Here is a 20370-nt window from a genome sequence, read left to right as displayed (position 1 = left end):
TTCTTCCTCCCTTCTCCTGCCCCCTCTTCTTCCCCTCTACCTCTTCCTCTCTCTCCTTCCCTCCTTTCTTCTTTCCCATTCAACACAATGTCATTTGCCTTCTGTAAGGAGTCTGATGGAAATTAGTCTACAACCTGATTCTAGACCGGAAGTACAGCTGCACATCAGAAAGGGGATGGAGGTGTTTTATAAGGTACCAAACAAGCAGGACTGCTATGGACAGCAGATAATGCAAACTAGCTTTGCTGGAAATGAGCTGCAAAATACCTTCATTTTCTACTACACTGAAACCCTGATAAGATCACAACTGCTAGGGTCATACGGTATATCAGGTGGAATCACAGCCTTTAGAACGCCATTATTAATGCAGACAACCTCACAATCAAAGAGGATGAGAGCAGTTTCCAGATGCCAATGATTTGATCCTATCTTATTTGGCTGTTTACATTCAAATAATGTGACTGTATAAATTTAAATAATACAAACCACCAACAGATGGATCCCAGTGAAAAACTGTGCTTTCGCTGAGACCCTGAGTGTACACTATACAGTGCTTTACAATTTATTTGAGCATAGCTTGCATTTAAAAAAAAAAATGGGGAGGGGGATAAAAAGAGACTCATTTCTTCTACCATTATGGAAATAAAAGGACAGCGGCTTTAGTTCGCGCTGACTGTGCCAAGGAAACATGCAGTTCCCTAACCTCTGGTACAATGTACCCATAAGGTAGCAAGCATCAAAGCATATTAAAAGATATTAACTGCATATTTGCTTATGAACAAGATAAAAAGCTGTAGGGCCTCCAGGTTCTCAAGCTGTGAGTGGAACAGCTTTGCAATTTGCCTGCAAAACTGCATTTTGATCTTAATGAATATAAAATGGCTGCCATTAAAAGTAAAACAGATTATTTCGGGTCTTCCAGGGCCCATAGCTCTTTGCCGGCCTTGGAGGGCCACTATGATCTTTCATTAAAATCTCACAGCAGGGCTCCCTCACCAGCAAATCAAGCCTTGCAGTCTAGGAGATTGGCTACATTTAAAAGTAATTTTCAGAAATCTACACAGATTTTCAATTTGGTAATGAAAGCCATAAGAGAATGCAGGCGGCGTTTTGTCGAATATTGTTACTGATCCAGCGCTCACATTCGTTAGAAATTAAACTGCCCCGTAACTACCGAGCTGATGGCAGCTTGCCATTTCAGCTGCGTTCTAATCTCCGTTTGTTAATGAGTAGCATGTGCTAATTGTTGTCATCCTTCCACAGGAGTGGTCCTTCCCTAGCTAACATATTGTACCTGCCCAGAGGTGGAATCTTTTGCTTTGTCCCCGACCAAGTCAGTACAGAGAGCTGGAGTCACTGTGCTTGACTAGAGAGAGAAACATTCTTCCACGATGCAAGAGGGAATCAAATCTCAAACTAGGTGGTTTTTTGGTTTTTTTTGTTTTTTTTTGTTTTTTTTTTTTACTCGATGTTTTTGTTGTCTTGTTGTTTTGGGTTTTTTTTGTTGTTGTTGCTGCTGCTGTTTGGTTGCTTGTTTGTTGTTTTCAGTCAAGCCCCAAATTTCTAAAGTTCCAGAATAGACAAAATGTTAACTTCAAAGAAAGCTTTCAACACCGAGGATTTCTTTAACCACATCAAATAAAGGGTAACCTGCTTGGGAGGGTTGAAAGGATGGAATGTCCCAGTGACCCTTAGTGTTTGTCACTAATGTACATGCACCCCAAGAATGGTCATAGATTCCCCATGCACTTTCAAAACAGGCAAGTTTGACTGGGTTCCTTGGTGTGTTTCTGGACACAAAATCCAGGCAACTGTGGGGCATGCTACTCTGAAGTGGTGGTGGTGGGGGGTGGGGGGATTGGGGGGAGATGTATGGACTCACAGTCTGTGGCTCCCCTAAAGGAGAGAAGGCACAGAGAGAGAGAGACTCACTGAGTTCAGTATTCTGGTGTGTGGTGCAGACAGACATCTGAATAAAGAGAAACTTAAGATAATTACAGATGATTAAATGGAAAACATTTATGAGCATGCGTTCCAAGACAGAACGAAACTGCTTTATTTCCTGTATGCTCGTCCTTCTTTGATATAAAGACTAAGGATAGGTTTTTTTTTTTTTTTGGGTTGGTTTTTTTTTTTTTTTTTTTTTTTTCCTGAGATCCTCGAAACAAAAATGTCAGATAGACTTCTCTTTTGGAAAACGCATTCAATAAATTCTCTTTACTTGGCAATTCTCTTTACCTGGCACCTTTAGGGCAAAGCACTTCCCTGCACTAAAATGTGCCGAGCAACAAGAGCTGCTCTCCACTTTCTCTCTGACTGGATATAAATTCTTCCTGCTGATACAGAAAGAATCTCCATTTAGAATAGCACTTCTCCTTGGCAGAGTGCTGGCAGCCACGAGAGCATATATGCAAAAGATATGTTTATTTTCAGGGGGCCAAGGCAGACACTGTGTGGCTGGGTTAAGCAAGACTCTGTGCTTCTAGCATCTGAGAGGCTCGCCTGTGCTAGGTTTCTTTGGTTTTCACAGTGAACAATTTTAATTGGGCGGGATGTCTATGATTCTAAGGAAGTGACACAAGGACCCTTAACAAGGTGTCACTGTTAATGTGCATTAGGGTGTGAGGAGAGAGCTCACACCACATCCTTGTCTCTGTGGCCTCAGGAGACCATGAGAAAGAGCTATAAACAACTTGGTAAGCAGTTTTGAACCTGCCCTACCTGTGTTTGTTATTCTAATTGCAGGAAACATCCCTGTAATACACTAGGGTTTTTTTTTTTTTTTTCCTTCCCCCTCCCACAAAGTGACATTATGAGAAATTCTGCTGAATCCTCCCAAACTCATAGGAGTGAGGCTTCTTTCATTTGACCTGTCACTAGTTGCTCTAATAGTCCTGAAAACTTGCAGGTACATTTTGACAACTGTGTACTTTAAGGACCCACACCAGGATTCCAGCATATGCTAAGCTGTGAACAGAGGAAGAAAGACATGTTATCCATTTTTACTCTCCAGACTTAAAATGTAACCAGTTGTTAATGTCTCCTCAATAATTATCATGGGAAAAAAGCAGGACTTTAGGTCATAGAAGTTAATGTTTAATTACTCTTCCGATAATAAAGTTGAGTTTTACTGGTAATACTAAAGTGTAATTGTTTACTTTGTTCTAGAAGTATAACGAATGGAAGCAAGCATTGTTCTTGTCCATCACTTTTAATTTTTCAATTTTGTTGGAAAATACCTATTTATACACACACACATATGTATTAGTGGAAATTTTTACCTAAAAATTAAAGATAAAACACTTATGACCTTGTAAGCATCGTAATAAGTTTTCAAACTGCAAGAGAAAACACAAGTTTATAAAATAATAACTAAATGTTAGGGCCAAACAAATGGGGAGGAGGAGCTTAAAGTAGTCAATTGCAAATATATCTACTAATATCCACACTTCCTTTATAAACTTATTATTAATTTGGCACTTCCAAGTAAAATTCCAAAGCCTCCAACTGAGCAAATTTCTGGGAATATTATAGTATGTGTTTTGAGTACAAGAAGTTTTAAATTTTGTTATTATTATGAAAAATAGTCTAAATTGTATGCTAGAACTCATAAGTTGTTTGAAATATAATATTCTAGTAAATGTAAACTATTTTGGATTTACTCAGCAAACTTCACAGAGCCAGCCCTAAAGGGACAAGGGGCTAATTGAGAAAGTAGTCAGAATTTATAAATAATTCTTATCCAGAAATAATACTTACATAATAGTTTGAGGCCAGATTTGGAGCCACACGTCTTTAATCTCAGTGCTTGGAGGGTTGGGGGCAGAGACAGGAGAATGGATCTCTCTGAGTTTCAGGCCATTCTGTTCTACATGGCAAATTACAGGTCAGCCAGGGACTACACAGTGAGATCCTGTCCAAATAAGCAAACAACGTCAAACCCAGTTTGATCCCATGGTGGGCCCAGATGAATCACACTTTTTATCACTTGGCTGAGCTGAATTCAAATGCCTTTTGATTTATCTTTGCTTCTAGAGAATGGAAGGCCATGAGCTACAAGGGAGTGGAAAGTGAGGTGAACAGCTAGAGCATTAGGGGAAGACAGGCTTGGGAAGGAACATGGACAGAATCCTCTCCTGAATCTCCTATGAGTGGAGGAAGGATCCTAGATCCAGAGTCTTTTGTTTCACAGTATCTCAAACTGTCTCTATGCTTCTTCTAAAAGTGTGTACAGTTCAGCTTTCTTTACTTCAACATCAACTGCCTTCTCCATCCTCCTAGGCATTCATCATCCTCCAGGTTATGTAAGCAGATGTTAGGAGGATGAGAAGCAAGGATAAAGACAATGAAGAAGTAACATTTGAAGAAGACACGTCTGCTTTGGTTTTAAACGAAGAAGTTCAAATGAATGTCCTGTGTGATGTGCATATTTAACCCACTTAGAGGACTGGCTAAAGGCAATGTTATCAGGGGCCCTATCCTACCTACCACGACAGCCTGCAAGTCTACAGCAATCTAACTATTATTAGGAAGAGCAAACAGTTGGAAAGATGTGCAGAGACAGGCAACAATGAGTGCGGTGCTTGGGAAGTAAGCACCACAGGGGACATTGCTGATTCTACTCTTATTCCTCCTGGGTTTTCAGGAGTGTAGACTGTATGCAGGATGGACTTCTATCTTGAGCATTTGATGAGTGTCCTTCTGTGTTTCTAATTAATTGAGAAGAATAGAGGCTTCACATCACATATGACATTAAAAAAAAATAGAACCTAGTAAAATAGAATAGAAAAAATATTTTGAGGCACTGGAGAAAATCCGAAACTGGTATCAAAGAGTAAAAGAAGGCATTCCAGACTGGCTGGAGTGTGTTATGTGGGGACTGACTTCCATAGATAGTAACCGCGCCCTTCTGTAAAAGTAGTAACAATCTCTTTACCCAACATAGAATCTGGAAGGTTTTCAGGACCACACTTTAAGAGTTTTAATACCCTGGAAGGCAGAAATGAAAAGAAAGCAGAGGACCCCATGCCAAGCTCAAAGGCTCATGTTTACACATAGGAAGCAAAAGAGAAGAACTATGTTCTAGGATGCAACTACAAACTGTGTGGGAAAGTGGCATTTGCACTGAAGTTCCATGTGACAGTCAATGCTGTCTCTGAGAGAGAGAAGTGCACTCCACTCATCTGGAGCATGAGTTACTGAAGGTCATTCATGCACTGTGGGAGGGGCATCTGCCTCTATTTCTGTTAAGAACACTAGGAGGCTTTGGGAAATAAGTGGGTGGCCCAGTGGGGTTTTGGTTTTGTTATTGTTGTCTTTAGCAATTGTTCCAAATAGCAGACAGAAACTCATCCAAACAAGGTGAAGTGCTTCTTCAGAGATTGGAGAGGGTGTGTGTGGACAAAATACCCAAACTAAACAAACTATTTATACATAAAGTCTAAAAAGCAAATACTAAGTAAAGCTTTCAGGTATGATTCTAACCTGTATCAGGATACGTGCATAAGAGGATTTTCAGTTGCAAATGAATTGTCAAGGATTTAAAAAAAAAAAACAAAAAACAAGGAAATCCAATATATATGGCTAACATTTCATTGATACATAATTTACAGACAAAGAATAATAGAATAAATACATGATTTAACATTGAACAAAGAATAAGATGTGGATGTTTGAGCCATAAGTGATAAGGAATTTAAAAGGAGTGTTCTATTACATGAGAGTTTGTTATGTTAACAGAAAAATAATGCTAGACATAGAATTTATCCTAGAATCCAAGAAAGCAAATATCAGTATACAGAAATTAAAGAGACAATCCCTCAACTAAATATTTTTCAAAGGAAAATAAGCCTATTTTAAAAAGTCTGACAAAACAATCACAGATTATTTTAGAGGTATATAAAAATGATACCATGAAAGGAGCATTCTTTTTCCCTTTTTAAAGCTATTCAATGTAGAATATAAAGGGATGTATACCCCAAATGGAAGGCTGAAGACATGGTGAAGAGCCAATATAAAAAGTGCTCTAAGAATATTGTCAGGAGGGTTAAAGCTTGACTAAAGGCTGACAAACTGCCAAGGACAACAGAGAGCTATTTTAAGCTGTTTGTAAAGAAGAACAAAGGGATAGGTACATTGATTGGGGCACACAGCAAAATGTTAACAGATGTCACAGAAAACAGAACGATTCAACTCCTGTTTTGATTCTATGGTCTCCATCAAGAAGAATGATCTTTGGACTGGAGGGGGCAGAGCAAACAGACCTAAGAGAGCCAGGGCCCAAGGTGAATCCTGACATACTATGGTTATCACCTGGTTCCTTTTGCTGAGTTCAAGGCTCCAAGCCAGACAAACGATCTGTACTATCTATAAGAGAGCCTGAAAAATAAAACAAAAATAATCCAGGTGAGATCATTGAAACCCTCACAACTGTTTTGGTGCAACTGTGGTTGACCATGAACTGATGTGACTACAGAAGGAAAAACCTAATTCGCAAAATCAAAAATCTACAGAGAACATATTACTAGAGAGATTCTAGAACCAAGGGAACAACTCCTATATAATTACGGTGACTCAGATTGCTTGGATAAGTGTTGCCAATAAGTGCTTGTTAATTAATTGGAGCAATCAGGAGTGTTCTCTTGTGGCATGTGTCCTTTGCACCTTATTTTACCTCCTTGTTCCTTCTTGGGTTCTTGTTTGGCTTGTGCAGAGCTGTACTGTAGGATTTAATATATATATATATATATATATATATATATATATATATATTTAAAAATATGTGCTCTGTATTTTTTCACAATTAGAAGTCACACTCATGTACATGGTGCCCTCTATATGAAGCAGGTGGGCTCAGTAACTTATAGCTTAATAATAATATAGCTTAAATGAAAGAGAATGATCGAGTAGGTCTGCAGATACCATGGTGTGATACCTAAAGGAGGCATTGATTATCAACCATTGTACAGAGCTACAATAGGGCTTTACATGCTTCATCAAATATCTCAAAAACCTATGAGATCAATGTGTTTATCCCACTGACACTGATATACAAGACCAAGTGATAGTTCAGACGGAGATCAAATGTTAAATACAGGTGTTCAAAGGCTACTGAGAGAGGGAGAATCAGTTTACTCCAGGGATGAGCTCCAACATAGATTATAAATCTCTAATAGTCTAATAGCTAAATCTCTAATAGCTCTGGACACATGTGCATATGAGCAAGGAGAAATAGCCTCAGTAAGTTATTTAGAAGCTTGTGCATGTTCATGGATGTGCATGTACAGGGGCGCGCGCGCACACACACACACACACATACCAATAATTAAAGAGGAGATGATGAATTTGAAAGGGGAGAGACACAAGGAATTTGAGTTAAAGGCAGGAGCAAGAATGATGTAGATGCAGTGATCATATATGACATTCTCAAAGAAATGATTGAACAAACAAAACAGTTAAAAAAAAAAAAAAGAAAGAAACAAAAATGGTTATATAAACCTGTTGTGGTGGCTCACTCCTGCAGTCTGAGCACTTGTGAGGCTGAGGAAGAATCGCCATGACTTCAGGAACAACCATTTATACAGAGTGAGTTCAAGGTCAGGCTGGGCTAGAGTAAGATCCTGACTGAAGAAAAATAGAACCAACTAAAACATACACAGAAGATGTGGAGCCAGAGCTCAAAGCCAGCATCACTGAATTCTAGACATTGTGTTCTATTTAACCACTCTGCAAACAAAGGCCTGTCGATGCCTATAGTGTCAATATAGTGGAGTACCTTGAACGTTCCAGACAAGATGGAAGGCTGTCCCAGGAGCACTCCCAGCAGAGAAGAACAACTGAGCTGTCACTCCTGTCTTCTGGCAGGATTTTCTGCAGCCCATGTCATTAATATGGAGCCTAATTGGAGGAGAAAAAAACCATTGTAGGTGTACCAGTGCATGCTGTCTTGTCTCTTTCTGTCTTTTTGCTGTCTGTTTGTCTCTGTCTCTCTGTCTCTCTCTGTCTGTGTGTCTCTCTCTGTGTGTCTCACATCTCTCTCTGTCTCTGTATATTAATGCACAGTGAGACATTCTAATCATCAAATTAAAAACTATTAAAAACATAAAGTTACAGTATACATTTCTTTACCAATTTATTAGCTGATTTATTCCCAACTTTCAATGTTCTCTTTCTACCTTAGTTTTCTCTCTGTACCTTTAACATATGTACTTCATTTTATGCATGAAAGGAGTTCTTGTAAAGTTGTGTGATTTTTTTTCAGCAAATGAAATATTACATTAAAGATACTAGAGATGTATTCTTTTAAAAGAACCTTATGGCAAATTGCTTTGTAAAGCAAATAATGACCCTATAACCAATCTTTCTTTAAATCTAGATTTCCATATATCAGATTTGACTGAAAAAGGTACATCTGTACTTTATTTTTACATCTGTCTGCTGGCTGTACTGCAACATAATAGTATGCCAATTTGAAATACCATAATTTTTATACTTTCCCAGTTCTCACAATGCAATCTTAGAAACTGTATTATTTTCCATATAATTCTTACATATTCTTTCTTTTCTTTGGTGGAACTTTGGCCTTTAGAGCTGTCTATCACCACCATCCCCCAAGTTAGGAGAGAGCAGTAGCAGTTCATCTTTCAGAAAACAGTATATAGTATTGCGTGTTCCTCTGCACACTTAATATTTACAATGACTCCTGGGTATAAACAATTGCCTCGATTGTTTTACAAGTCAGTAAAGTGGTTAGGCATCAGCAAGACTGGACTTCTGCATGTGTATTGACTGTCTATTAGCTGACATATATGAACATACACACGGTACACACAGCACACACATGCAAATACACATGCATTCACACACATGCTCTGAGATGGATATTGTCAGATGACTCCTTATACCAATCTAAATGACACCACCTCATCCAGTTACTTGGAGTATGTGTGTTGTGTGTGTTAATATATGACTCCAACTTTTGGATTTTAAGCACACAGTACAGCATTAACTACAGTCACCATCTTTGCAAACTGACATCTAAGAATTTGTTCGTTTCATATAATTGAAATTATACATTCTTCAACCAGTTCTTGACGTCATCCACTCATCTTAAGGTAGCAATGTTCTAGTATCTGCTTTTCCCTCAGTTAAACCTTTGTAGATTACAGTGTCACGCGATTTTTGCCATCCTGTGTTTGGTTTATTTCAATTAACATAACGTCATCCAAGCTCATCTATGTTGCCAAAATCCTGAAACCTTTATAAGATATATTTTTACATTTATTTATTTTATGGATATGAGTGCCTATGTGAATGGATGTGCACCAGGTACACTCCTTTTTGCTGAATGAGGCTAGAAAATGGCATCAGATTCTCCGGAGCTGGAGTAATGGATGTTTTTGAGCTGCTACGTGGGTGCTGGGAACTGAATGTGAGTTCTCCATGAGACTAGTCGGTGCTCTCAGCTGCTGAGCCACATCTCCAGCTCCTCAACGGGATATTGTTTTTAAAGCTAAGTAATACTTTCTTAGTGTGTTTCTAAGCACATGTACCGTTTTCTTTATTCACCTGTCTGTGAGTACTTCAATTTCACCCCATATCTTGACTATGTGAGTAACACTGCTTTGAACACAAGATCACAGAAACCTCTTGAGACACTGATTTCATCTCTTCTGGATATAAACTAAGGATTGAGACTGCTTGATCAGAAGTAGTTCTTAGCTTAGTCTTTGAAGGATGGCATTGTTTTCTAGGATTATACCAATGTGCTTTCTCATCAACAAGCAATTGTTACATTTCCCCACCTCCTTGCCCACACTTCTTCCCTTTATCATTTGATAGTTAAAATTCTACTAGGCTTTGGACTGCATTTCATTGTGATACTGACTTGCATTTTTCTGATGGTTAATGATTTGGGAATATTTTATAGTTTTCTCATTGCCCCTGAGTCATCTTTATATCTTATTTTGAGATCTATCTGTTCAGTCCCTTTGCCATTTTTAATTGGGCTGTTGTTTTCATGGTTGTGGAATTATTCACGGTCCTCCTATGTTTTGGATATTAACCTCTTATCATATAGATGGGTTGCATATGTTTTCTCCGGTTCTGTGGGTTATCTTTCGTGCTGGCTATTGTCTCCTGTGCTGCAGAGACATTCTGCAGTTCAATGCCATTCCACTTGTCAGCTTCTGCTTTTGTTGCCTCTGCTTGCAGGGTCACATCAGAAACATCGTGGCCCAATGTCAAGGAGCTTCCTGTGCTTCCTTTGAGAAGTTTTAAAGTTATAGGCATTCCATTAGTTTTTAAACTCATTTGAGTTGATTTTTGTGTATCACATTGAGTAGAAGTCCAATTTCATTCTGCTGTGTGTAAATTTTGAATTTTTCTATTTATTGACAATATTGTGTGCTTAGAAACACACAGTAAATACTACTGTATTTTCTTATTATTGAAAGAATGAACAATTAAAAAGAGGTCTCACTGAGGAAAGAAAGCTTCAAGTAAATGTTTGCCCATAAAAGCATTTTTGTGAAAGGCTGAGTTGATTCCAGTAATATTCCCATTATTATCATCTGTCTTCATGAGACAGGTTCCTGATCACTTCATGCCTCAGTATTTTTGTCTGTGGAATGGAATGCTTGGGTTCACTCTGACAGATACACAAAATCCCACAGGCCTACTCAGATGAGATGTCGTATCTACTGGATGACCTACAACGTTTCTTAACATTTGTTCCTAGAAGGTAAGATCATATTAACAGAATGTTTATCACAAGGGACCCCTGGATGTAGTTAACTACACAGCCAAAAACTTAAAAAAATAAAAAATAAAATGGAAAGTGAAATTAATTCCATCACTGTGTTTATCCTGGATGAGGGTGCTGACTACTCCCGGGCAGACTTTTCCCAAAACCCACCATCTATCATTCATCAAAAACAATAAGCAGTGTAGCTAGGATCTAGGTCTAAGGAGGAAGATTCCGGTCTTCAATGATTTGGCAGTACCACAGGTTTCAGAGGCAGAAGTCCTGAGCCAGCCCTTCCCATTAGTGCAGTCAGGCCCCTACCTAAGCCTTATTCTGAGCAGTTCAGCACACCAGCCTTCCCAGCTCTGTTTTTCACATAGAGAAACATCCAGCATTTTATCACCCTTCTCTGGCCTCTTTCCTCTTATGATCAAGGTGACTTATAAACAGCTGCAATAAAAATGATTTTTTTTCATAAGCATCTTCTTAATAATATCTCTGAAAAAAAGCAGGGAGGCTAAAAGATACATGACATTCACAGATTTTGGTCCCTGGAGCCACAAAATGCACATGAGCAATTTCTTCATTTGACCAAAATGAATGGTCATCACAAAAACAAATGTAACTTTGGTATCCCTGATTTGGCGGAGACAGCTTAGGGGCTCAAACTTAATAGACTTTTTCTAACCGATTAGGATCTCAGAGCAGGCTGCATCATCCTGTCAGAGCCGATAGCCACATCCAAAGCACAGGCACTGAGCTGCCCTTGATCCATGACCTTAGCAGACAAAATAATGGGCTGTAGAATCGCCTAAGATTCTCAAGGAAGGAAGTTTGAAGGTGGTGTTCATTTTGCTTGGTGGTCTTTTAGAGAGGCAATTAGGCATTAAGCATATATTGGTGCTTAAAGAAAATGCCTAACAGTCAAAGCACATTTCTATATTCCAAAGGTCTGGGAAAAGCTATGCCTAAGAAGGGATTAGCTACTATCAGATGATATTACGACTGGATTAATGATGTTCCACATTCACTATATTTATAAAAAGAGAGGAAAAAAAAGAATAGGAATCTTTTAAGAAGCAGATAAGTGATTTCTATAAACCTTAAAAGCTAAAAGAAAACTCATTTTATAGAAGATAGTGATTCTAATAGTATATTTATTTATAAATCCTTAATTAGGGTATTTTTCCCTTATAAAAGGCCCTACATTTCAAGCAAATTGCTGTTAACACCATCTGTGAAGCTTGAGAAAAGTGCATGTATGTGCCTGTAAGTGTGTGTGCACAGAGAGGGGCCTCTTGTACCAATGCTTTATAGTCTACCGAGTATTTTAACCATCCTTATTTTAGACAATTGTTTTTGTAATGGATATACTAAAGGTGATCATTTTATTTTATTGCTAGTCATTGCTGACTGAAATATTTTGCCATACGAAAGTAATTACTGTGACTATATTACTTTTCTAACCTGTTCATGTTGGGTCCCAAATATTCACAGTATGAAATTCTTTCACCCTGTTTAAAGAAAAAAGAGTCATTGGTTATCATGCTAAGACCCTCCTTACATAAAGACTCACAACAGTTATGCAGTTTCCTTTGTCTTTCTTCTTTCATGTGTTCCCTGTATGTGTGGCTTTTTTCTTTTTTTCTCTTTTCTTTCTTTCTTTTTTTAATTTTAGTGGTTGCAGGAACAGTCTAACCTTGTGGTGGTAGTATGAGACAATGATCAGTGCAAAATGAAGTAACTGACATGAATATCATATGTCAGGAAAGGCAGCAAATCATTTCAGGTCAACAGAAGAAATAAAAAATAGTTTATACCATGTCTAAAACTGGAAGGAAAAAAGAAAGGAACATGAAGGAGAAAGGGGGAGTGAAGGAAGGAAAGAAGGAGACAGGGCCAGATGGATGGGTGGAGGGAGAGAGAAAGGAGGGTGACACCTGAGGAGAGAATCAGTATTTTCAGATTTGAAGTCACAAGTCACCCCTGCCCTGTTCTCTGTGCTCCTCCAGGTAGAACCACACGACCTCCGAAAGTCTTAGTTATAAACAATGACAAAGGAAGCCATCAGAGCAAACAAATAATGCCTGTTGACTTTGTTCTCACCAGCTGTGTCCTTGAGCTCCAACTCAGCAGAACATTAGAACAGAAGCACAGAGGACAGAGCGCGACAGAAGGGAACTACCCATCTGGGGTGAGCTCTTGCTCATTGAGTTTTGCTTCATAGACTAAATTCATCCTTTTGTAGCACCACAGTCTACTCTGTACCCATGGGTTACATTGAGAAAGTCACCCAGATCTCCCTAGGATTGGATGTTCATGCCAGAAGGAAGAGGAAGAGGATGTATGTCGGTACCAGTCTTTGAGGATGGCTACATTCTCTTATATTTTTGGTTGTGAGCCTAGCCTTTAATGGCTGAGCCATCTCTCCAGCCCAGGCTACATTCTCAATATCATGGCTTTCGACAGCTGGGGTTCTGATGGCCTCTGTCAAGACTTGCAAGAACTCAGTGCCCTTTGCTCAGGAAATAAGCAGAGCCTTGCCCCAGTTTTATGATCTAGGATTCCACGCAAAGATCCCGATGTATGATTTTTTTTGTCATTCATTTCTATACTTTAAATTTTTATTTCATCAAAAACATAAACTACACTGTCTTGGGCCAACGTCCTTAAAGACACTGGCTTCTTAGTACTTTGCCTATGTTGCTGCTAAGGGCTCCAAAAACTATGCTTGCTGCTAGGGAAAAAAAAGCTAAGCCTAATAAAGCAACTAATAGACACTCGACACTTGAGTTTAGTCTTTCAAACAGCCCTCTCAGAGTGGATGTTACACCCACAGTCTCAAAATCATTCTGTCAACTGGTGAGTGAGGGCAGAACCCTCCTTCTAAACCCCTATGGTAGGAGAGATGACATTTAGAGGATGATTCCATCATACAGTATCAGCATGCTATGGCATTTACTTTGTTCTAGACCAAAATTATATAAAACAAGCAGCTTCATAACTGTGTCAATCTACAGAAATTAAGGCACCAATTCACCAGAAGCAAAGAAGGAAAAGATGTTGATTTTTCTTTTCCAAATCTAGTCACTCTGGCAGCCAAAGCAATGCTTGTATTTTTATAGAACTCCATACAGGGGTAGACAGAAATGTGTGTTTATGTCTTTACGAGGAACTTGGGCCCAGCATCCTGAGAACCCAGCCTACAAGTGAAGCAGGTGCTTTGCAGATACTGGAGAAGATGCAGCCTGAGAAAGGAGTGAGGAGAAGGGAGCTGGGTCCTGGGCAAAGGACATGATTGACACATCTTCTCCTGGCAGGACAAAGGAGGGGAGAGACATGGAGTGAGGGAGGGCATGGGGCAGGCCAGTAAAGAACACAGCACCTATAAAGATGGAAGTGGCAGGAAGTGGTCAAGTCCACAGATAAGCAAGGGCATGGTATAAAGATGTGAGGTTTAACACAAGGCCCAGTTTCAATGGCAACACAGTAACATAATGCACGAGTTCAAGTAGGCTGAGGACTAAGTGAATTTAAGATAAAAGGAGGTGGGCATCCATCTCCTGTTTGAAAAACTGGGACATGACAAGAGAAGGCAGAGTCTGCCTGGAAGAGCTGCAGGTTCAAGAAGGGGGAAAATCAAAAGGTAAGCCACTTACATTGGAAAACTACCAGCCAACTCATTTGAAAGTGAACAAGAATTAAATCAGTAAATGTAAAATGCTTTCAGTACTATCTGTCAAGGTGGCTCAGAGGGCTAAGGCACTTTACATGGAGTCTGACGACCTGAGTTTAATCCTGGGACCCACATAGTAGAAGGAGAGGACTGACCCCTGAGGTCTGCTGACCTCTGATTAGTTTTCTACTGTCACACCCATGCACCTCTTACACACAAATAAATAAGTAAGTAAATAAATAAATGTGACAAAATTTTAAGTTTCATTTTTTAATCAGATGTGTTTCACAATTGCATGATTTTATTTTCACACTGTCTTCAAAAGTTCTCTGAAGTAGATCTCCTTGCTTCTCCCATTACGTCCATGAGGGTTATCAGTGTTCTGGGTCACAATGGCTTAAAGCTCTCTACCTGCTTCTTCCGTACTCTCATCCTCCTGCTTTCCTTCTATATGAAATTAAATCTTCAACCAAGAAATAGTGGCTGAAACATATTTTCAATACTAAAGATGAAAATAGGTTTTTAAAAGTGTAAACAGTGGTCTGGAGAGATGGCTCAGAGGTTAAGAGCATTGACTGCTTTTCCTAAGGTCCTGAATTCAATTCCTAGTAATCACATGGTGGCTCACAATCATCTGTAATGGGATCCCATGTCTTCTTCTGGTGTGTCTGAAGACAGCTACAGTGTATACATACATACATACATACATACATACATACATACATACATACACAAACACACATATCTATCTATCTATCTATCTATCTATCTATCTATCTATCTATCTATCTATCTATCTTTAGTAATGCAAACAGTTCTTTCCTTATAAATATCCTAACATTGCAGACCCTAGCCCAAGTTATATTTCCCTCCTCCCCATGCAACTATAGTTATGGGCAGGACTGTGCGCAGCCAGCACATACCTAGTATACACAACAGCATTGCTCTCCTACCAAACATATATAGACAATTAATTTTAAAAGATATCAGTCTCTTCTACATATCTTAAGATTGACATCCACACTGCAGGTCAACCGGAATAATCATATCAACAATTTTTTTTATAACCAAAACCATCTGAAGCAAGATTTTCATAAAGGATAATTAAGCAAGCTAATATTGTAAGAAGTCGAACACACAATAAGAATATGTGCGGAAATACCTGCTTTGTGTAATTCAGAACTGGTGTTTCAGGAGATTAACAATTATGATCGCCAGTCCTCTTCTGATTCTATAATACTCCACACAATCTTTTTTAAATTACTTTATTAACCTTTCCTCCTAGCACAGAAGTGCCCGATTATAGATAATATTTCCAAATCATCTGAGGTGTAAGTGTGTTTGATTTGCTCGGTAATTATTTGTCTACTTTATTACACTGGCCGAGCACACAAGCTCCTTGACCAGTTCTACCTCAAGTCCAGTTAAGAACAGGGTCATACCCTTTTGTCCACCATTCCATTTGGGCCCCAAAGTACATGAAATTTCCCTATCAGAGACAAGGCCAGTGCATGGGAACATAGCAGATTTTAAATACAGAAACATCATTCAGTGCCCTGTCATTAAAGTTTTAAGAACCCTAGGGTTAATGAAAAGAATATTGTTCATAAGCAAATGATGATGTTTATTCCCCATGTGACTGGGACATGGGCATTGATGGACCCTAAATTCTTATCTGCCCCTTGTTCATACCACCTAGGACATTGCTTGCATTTCGGTGTGACTCATGTATGCATTTGGGAACATCTACAGGAGCTCACACAGACAGAAAAGACTGTCGTGGGCTTAGAAAGGGTACACCCCAAGCCCTGCCGTTTCCACGGGGACTTAGCCCAGAGAAGCTGAAAATCAATCTTAGACGTGAGGAGGGAAAGTGCCTGTTGCAACTTCGTAGCTGTACTTACAGATGACAGTGTAATCGGATGAAACAGGGCATGTGGCTCACTGAGGAAGGCCAGCACCAGGATAAAAATGCAAACCCAAGAGACCCTATGTATTGTCCACAATCAACAAATCTTGAAATTTCCATATGTAGAAGGATTCCAGGGCTGTGTTAGTAACACAGGAATCCACCGGTCAGCTCAGTCACCCGTGGAATTACAGTGTAAGGTATGGATGCCAGTATTTTAGACCCAAACGGAGCATAAAAAAACACAAAATAAAATTCAGTGTCAGCATAAAGTTGACAGCGAATGATTATAACAGCTTCGAAGCTTGAAAAAGAGTGTAAATAACTAGGATCCCCGCGGGCTCACTCAGCCTGTACACACACAAACCTGATGGACAGTCTCTGCGGTAAGGCACAACGAGGCACTGGGAAGATGCGAAGATTCTGCCAGCCAAGGGCCTTGACTGTCACCTTTCTGACTAAATCAGCTCCTTCCACGCAGGGAGGGAAGCAGCGCCCTGGGTGCACCTCAGCAAGGCCAGGGGCCCTCCGCCTTGAAGCAGGAATGTTAATTATTGGCTCTTCCGTGGTTATCAAGGCTCCGCAACCCCACCAGCGTTTGCACTCTGCGAATACGCCTCTCTCTGATCTTTAATCCTTGGCACTTTGAGTCCACAAAAGATTGTGATTCTGCCCAACTCTGCTCATTTTTACAATGTAAAAATGAGGGCAAAGGAAAACCGTTCCCAGTCCCCACCACCCCCATACAAGTGCAAACTTATGGAGCCCTTGGAAGGAAAGGGAATTTGCTTTTCTTTGTATGTGGGTATACATACAAATGTGCACACGCCCGTGCTGAGAAAAAGACCCATGCTACCTGGTTTTGGCCTCAACCCTGAGTGAGAAGGCAGCTTTGAGAAGGCAGGGAGCCATCATCACTAATAGATACAAACACAAAGGACAAAAGAAAGCAGACAGGTCTTCTATACGTGCCCAGAGACCACTCCACAGGTTTGCAATTCCTTTACAAGATAATTAATCAATTAGCAAATGATCCTTTCCCCCCTGTGTTATTTATGAGGCAAGAGAACTGCATCTCCGAACGCAGTGGCAGGCCGCTTGTATTCAAACTTTGCCCTTCAAACACATTGGTCTTATTTATCTGAATTGAGCAGATGCTTCGCAATGCCAGCCTGTTGTGACTGGACTGTTTGCTATTAGAACCTGAGTAAGATTTATGCTAAGCAGAAGAACATAAATATGACATCCTATAGACATTCATGATGATCAACTGTGTTGTATCGTCTCCAGCCATGACTACTTGTTCATATAGGAAAAGAGGGAGCGAATACACTTGACATTGCTAAAAGGGGGATTGTAGTCATTGGAAGGACAGGCGGAGATGAGACTCAGTGCTGTTGCTCTAGAGTACAACTCTGGGGTCTTAAAATGCAATTAAATTGTTGCAGTGTGTATATCCTGTTTATAGGCTCAACACTTGTTTCCTTCAGAGCTACCATATTATCTGTGACTCCTCTTTGGAAAGCAAAGATGTCAAGCAGCTTTTGCTTAGAAACTGGAATGTTTATCGGAGGCCCCTCAGATAACAAAAAGCCCTCAGAACCTAATCTGAGCCGTGGTCCAGGGGTAAGACTCAGCAACTCTTTTACCTCTTGGCACTGTAGGGTGCTTGTCCTATAAAACAGGAAAGTGGAAAAGAGCTGGATGGGTTGACTGACATGTGCCTGGAATCCCTGCCCTCAGCAGGATGCTGGGTATGCTGATTGATGTGCTCCTGTAATTCCAGCACTCAGGAGGCTGAGCTAGGAGGATAGGAGTTAGAGGCTAGCCTGGATGAAAAGGTGAGTCTCCTTCTCTCTCTCTCTCTCTCTCTCTCTCTCTCTCTCTCATTCTCTCTGAAAACAAAACATGAAGAAAAGAAAAAAGAAAAGGAAAGAGGAAAGAAATAGATGGGAAGGAAAAGGAGGGGAGCTGTGTGGTTATTTTTCTCTCTTTGTGCTGTGATCACCTCTGTGTTTCCCCATCTTCTACCAGGTCTGTTGCCAGGGGGATAATACAGAACATCTACCTACCTTAGCCACCTTTTCAAAAGCAAAGCAGGTTCTCAGAACCACACAGATATTTCATTAGCCAGCTAATCAGAAAGTCTGTGTCGACGAGTGCACTTTTGAGATGATAATTAAATATAAATTCACTCCATTTTGCACAGAACAAGGACATTTCTGGTCCATCTTTACAGCTAGGAAACACTAACTCCAGGTATACACATGCCCTAACAGCTGCGGTTCCAACGCTTTTACAGAGTCGAATAGCAGATATCCTGCATGTTCTAGATTTACAATTCACGATAGTAGCAAAATTACAGTTATAGTATATAGCAACAAAAACAGTGTTATTGTTGGGATTTGCCACAGCACGAGGAACTGTACTAAAGGGTCGCAGTATCAGGAAGGTGGAGAGCCACTGTCTTAGTGACTTCAGTATGGCCCAGAGACCTACAAGCAGTCATTTGACTGGGAGATAACAATAGAAGAGTATTGCAGAAACTTCCCTACCCTTTCTCTCTGTTAAAAAAACGACTTAAGGATAGACAGAAATATAATTCGAATGTTGAAATAACTATAAGACCACATAAATAAGAATATTAAGGGAAAGATCATTACGATAAGAAGACCCTTAAACAAGATGCAAAATCCACTGCTCTTTTTACTTTAAAAGGAGAATAAAACAGACTGGTCAAATGAGAACAGAAACAAATGCTCTTCACTATTGAGTTCACACACGAGAATCAAAATCACAACAGTGAATCTTGGATACATTACTTCTTAGCAAAATTAGCATAACCCAGCACATCTGAGCATTAAAATTTAAAAAGTATTTCAAACTGTCCTCAGATCATCAGCAGAGTCATGTCACAGATTTTTTTTTTTATTGGTCCGGAAGCCTAGGTGTAATTGTATTAATATTTTAATGTTTGATACATATTGCCTGTGATACATTGCTTGCATAAATAAAAAGCACCAGCATTCAATTGCCAATGAAATAATCACACAGTCAAGATCTTTATTATATCATGCATTATTTAATTACAATAATCAGAGCCCTTTTGAAGGTAAAACAAGATTAAAAAGGTTTTGTTTTATTGGATCTATATATTTGATTTAAACTTTACATGTTAGCTTTACATTAAGAATTTATAAGGCATCAGTTCAAATGGTGCTATTATAAGAGTTTATTTCTTTTATAATTAGTACAGTACTCTTAAAGTACTCTGACTATAAGATAATATTTCAGTATTTTAATGAGCTTTTTAAGTATAATTGATGTAACAATCATTGGATTACACATTTATACCTGAAGAATAATGAAGGAAACATTTTAATGAGAAATTTAATCATTATTAGCAAATGATCTACTAAAGTGCCATTTGCTGACATTTAAAAGCTTAATAGCAGAAACCTGTATTTTCCTCCGTTGGCATCAACATTGATAGTGATTACTTTTCTGTTATTCCGATTACCCAGGTTAACTTGCTACCATCACTAATTTATTTATAAATTTGAGAAAACTTTCTTTCCCCGCCCTTGTCAGCTCCTTCCAGAAAGAGTGGGGCTTGACACTTGGAAGGATAATTTAAATAAATTAGCCCCTTTCCAGCCTGCAGCAGTTTGCAGCATAAAAGCTTTCTTTCTTGTGACTATTCACGCTTGCATCAGCTTGATTTTGATGAATGCCCTGCGAATTCCCTGATAGTACCTCAGACAGAGATCTTAGACCAATGTCAACAGAGGTTTCAAAGCTCCTTCATTTCTAGCACACATCAGCATTCAAGGCCTAAGAGGCAGCAGGGGTGCAGGGGGAGCCAACTATGGGGCTGAGTTTCACTGATGGGGTAAGCAGAACACCCATGCAAGGGGAAATGGCTTAGAACGAAGACATTGGATTGAACTCTGCAACAGTGTGTTTTGAAGCCACAGAGACACCAAGACAATACCAAATGGGCTGGTTTTACATAATCCCTGTAGGTCAGGAGAATCTTCA

The 20370-nt window shown here is 39.4% G+C and overlaps 1 long non-coding RNA gene across 3 annotated transcripts in view; it reads right to left on the bottom strand.

Annotated features, from left to right (window-relative positions):
* LOC143443026 (uncharacterized) overlaps positions 1-20370 on the bottom strand; it is a 526104-nt gene that overhangs the window by 39660 nt on the left and 466074 nt on the right. For 2 of the 3 annotated variants that reach the window (XR_013111702.1, XR_013111701.1), the window contains one exon: positions 7775-7896. The exons of the other annotated variant lie outside the window; for it this stretch is intronic. This is a non-coding gene — a long non-coding RNA (uncharacterized LOC143443026). The remainder of the gene's footprint in view (positions 1-7774; positions 7897-20370) is intronic. 3 annotated transcript variants of the gene reach the window in all.

The sequence above is a fragment of the Arvicanthis niloticus genome, chromosome 7 (genome assembly GCF_011762505.2).
Source record: "Arvicanthis niloticus isolate mArvNil1 chromosome 7, mArvNil1.pat.X, whole genome shotgun sequence".
Taxonomy (NCBI): domain Eukaryota; kingdom Metazoa; phylum Chordata; class Mammalia; order Rodentia; family Muridae; genus Arvicanthis; species Arvicanthis niloticus.
The sequence above is the reverse complement of the archived record's forward strand: the minus strand, read 5'-3'. Positions and strand labels throughout refer to the sequence as shown.